At 34.2% G+C, this 3,829-nt stretch overlaps 1 non-coding gene across 1 annotated transcript; it reads right to left on the reverse strand.

Moving 5' to 3' along the window:
- Positions 1-3,337: 3,337 nt before the first annotated feature.
- LOC112787149 (small nucleolar RNA R71) lies at positions 3,338-3,445 on the reverse strand. The gene has a single exon (XR_003194579.1). It is a non-coding gene; the product is annotated as a small nucleolar RNA R71 (small nucleolar RNA).
- Between the last annotated feature and the right edge of the window lie 384 nt (positions 3,446-3,829).

Raw genomic sequence — 3,829 nt, forward strand, 5'->3', positions numbered from 1 at the left:
TGATGATTACGTGTGATGCTCATCACCATCTCCCCTATGAACACGTGCCTGACAAACACTTCCGTTCTACATGAAATAAGCTAGAATGAATATCTCTTAGATCTCCTAACCGGAATCTTCGTGGCGTAAGCTAGAATGATGGCGGCATTCAAGAGAATCCGGAAGGTCTAAACCTTGTCTGTGGTATTCCGAGTAGGATTCAATGATTGAATGACTGTGACGAGCTCCTAACTCGCGATTGCAGGGTGTTAGTGACAGACGCAAAAGGATAGTAAATCCTATTCCAGCATGATCGAGAACCGACAGATGAATATCCGTGCCGTGACAGGGTGCATGAGCATATTATTCACTGAGAGGATAAGATGAAGCCATTGGCAAGGGTGATGCCTCCAGACGATTAGCCGTGCCGTGACAGGGCATTGGATCATTTTCCCGAGAGATGACCGAAAGTAGCCATTGACAGTGGTGATGTATCACATAAAGCCAGCCATGGAAAGGAGTGAGACTGATTGGATGAAGATAGTAGGAAAGCAGAGGTTTAGAGGAATGAAAAGCATCTCCATTCGCTTATCTGAAATTCCTACCAATGATTTACATAAGTATCTCTATCCCTATTCTATTATTTATTATTCGAAAACTCCATGATTATTTTATATCCGCCTGACTGAGATTTGCAAGGTGACCATAGCTTGCTTCATACCAACAATCTCCGTGGGATTCGACCCTTACTCACGTAAGGTATTACTTGGACGACCCAATGCACTTGCTGGTTAGTTGTATCGAAGTTGTGACAAATTATGAATGTGTAATCACGATTACGCGTACCAAGTTGCTCACGTGCCAGGAATAGTTTGAGCCTGGACATCACAATTTCGTGCACGAAGTTTTTGGCGCCGTTGCCGGGGATTGTTCGAGTTTGGACAACTGACGGTTCATCTTGTTGCTCAGATTAGGTAATTTTCTTTTTGTTTTGTTTTCAAAAATTTTTCAAAAATCTTTCAAAAATTCTTCCTTTGTTTTTGAAAAAAAAATTTATTTTAAAATAAAAATGTTTTCAAAAATAAATTATTCTATGGCTTCAGAATTTTTAAGAATGAATTCTAGTGTTTCATAAAGTATGTTGAAGCCTGGCTGGCTGTAAAGCCATGTCTCAATTCTTATACTCAAGAGAAGAGCTTCTTTATCTTTCTTAGCCAATTGGTTGTTGAATGTAAGGAATGTCAGGCGTGTCATGTCTGAGTTACATACTAAAGCTTGGCTGGCTATTAAGCCATGCCTGACCCTCTGATTGGAGCTTTAGAGCATAAGATTCCTGGAATTCATATTAAAAATTTTGGATTCCTTATTTTCTTTTTCAAAATAATTTTTCGAAAAATATAAAATAAAAATCTAAAAAAAAAAATTAGAAAATCATAAAAATCAAAAATATTTTTATGTTTCTTGTTTAAGTCTTGAGTCATATCATAAGTTTGGTGTCACTTGCATATGCATCTTGCATTTTTCGAAAATTTCATGCATTCATAGTGTTCTTCATGATCTTCAAGTTGTTCTTGGTAAGTCCTCTTGTTTGATCTTGATGATTTTTTGTTTTGTGTCTTTTCATGTTTATCATATGCATTCTTGAATTCTTAGTGCGTAAGCATTAAAGAATTCTAAGTTTGGTGTCTTGCATGTTTTCTTTGCATTAAAAATTTTTCAAAATTGTGTCTATGATGTTCATCTTGACATTCATAGTGTTCTTGGTGTTCATCTTGACATTCATAGCATTCTTGCATGCATTCATTGTTTTGATCTAAAAATTTCATGCATTGCATAATTTTCATGTTTTTCATAAAAATTTCAAAAATAAAAAAATATCTTTCCCTTTTTCTCTCATCAAATTCGAAAATTGAGTTGACTTTTTTAAAAATTTAAAAAAAAAAAAATCAAAGTTGTTTCTTATGAGTCAAATCAAATTTTCAATTTGAAAATCTTATCTTTTTCAAAATCTTTTTCAAAAATCAAATCTTTTTCAAAATTCTTAGTTATTTTCGAAAATTCCAAAAATATTTTTCAAAAATCTTTTTCTTATTTTTGTATTAAATTTTCGAAAATAACATAAACAATTAATGTTTTGATTCAAAAATTTCAAGTTTGTTACTTACTTGTTAAGAAAGATTCAAACTTTAAGTTCTAGAATCATATCTTGTGATTTCTTGTGAATCAAGTCATTAATTGAGATTTTAAAAATCAAATCTTTTTCAAAAACTAATTCCTATCATATCTTTTCAAAAATATCTTCTTATCTTTTTCAAAAATTTGATTTCAAAATATCTTCTCTAACTTCCTAACTTCTTATCTTTTCAAAATTGGTTTTCAAAATTTGTTTCAACTAACTAACTAACTTTTTGTTTGTTTCTTAACTTTTTCAAAACTACCTAACTAACTCTCTCTCTCTAATTTTCGAAAATATCTTCCCTCTTTTTCAAAAATTTCTTTTTAATTAACTAATTATTCTTATTTTTATTTTTAATTTAAAAAAAAAATTTCGAAAAAAATACTAACAATTTTCAAAAACCATTTTCGAAAATCACTAACTCTTTTTCAAAATAATTTTCGAAAATTATCCCTCTCCCATCTTATTCTATTTATTCATTCATATCCTAACATCTCACCTCACATCTCTGCCATCCTCACAGTTGTGTTTCTTCCATTATATTACATTCTTTGTCTCCCCCTCTTCTTCTACTCACACAGGGATCCCTATACTGTGGTATAAAGGATCTCTATTATTATTATTTTTCTGTGCCTTCTTCTTTGTCATATGAGCAGGAGCAAGGATAAGAACACTCTTGTGGAAGCAGATCCAGAACCTGAAAGGACTCTGAAAAGAAAATTAAGAGAATCTAAATTACAACAATCCAGAGATAACCTTTCAGAAATTTTCGAATAGGAAGAGGAGATGGCAGCCGAAAATAATAATAATGTAAGGAAGATGCTTGGTGACTTTACTGCACCTAATTCCAATTTACATGGAAGAAGCATCTCCATTCCTGCCATTGGAGCAAACAACTTTGAGCTGAAACCTCAATTAGTTTCTCTGATGCAGCAGAACTGCAAGTTTCATGGACTTCCATCTGAAGATCCTTTTCAGTTCTTAACTGAATTCTTGCAGATATGTGATACTGTTAAGACTAATGGAGTAGATCCTGAAGTCTACAGGCTCATGCTTTTCCCCTTTGCTGTAAGAGACAGAGCTAGAATATGGTTGGATTCTCAACCCAAAGACAGCCTGAATTCTTGGGATAAGCTGGTCACGGCTTTCTTAGCCAAGTACTTTCCTCCTCAAAAGCTGAGCAAGCTTAGAGTTGATGTTCAAACCTTCAGACAGAAAGAAGGTGAATCCCTCTATGAAGCTTGGGAAAGATACAAACAGTTGACCAAAAAGTGTCCTTCTGACATGCTTTCAGAATGGACCATCCTGGATATATTCTATGATGGTTTATCTGAGCTATCAAAGATGTCACTGGACACTTCTGCAGGTGGATCCATTCACCTAAAGAAAACGCCTGCAGAAGCTCAAGAACTCATTGACATGGTTACTAATAACCAGTTCATGTACACTTCTGAAAGGAATCCTGTGAGTAATGGGACGCCTATGAAGAAGGGAGTTCTTGAGGTTGATGCTCTGAATGCCATATTGGCTCAGAACAAAATATTGACTCAGCAAGTCAATATGATTTCTCAGAGTCTGCATGGAATGCAAGCTGCATCCAACAATACTCAAGAGGCTTCTTATGCAGAAGAAGCTTATGATCCTGAGAACCCTGCAATAGCAGAGGTAAATTAC

The sequence above is a fragment of the Arachis hypogaea genome, chromosome 20 (assembly GCF_003086295.3).
Source record: "Arachis hypogaea cultivar Tifrunner chromosome 20, arahy.Tifrunner.gnm2.J5K5, whole genome shotgun sequence".
NCBI classification, from domain to species: Eukaryota; Viridiplantae; Streptophyta; class Magnoliopsida; order Fabales; family Fabaceae; genus Arachis; species Arachis hypogaea.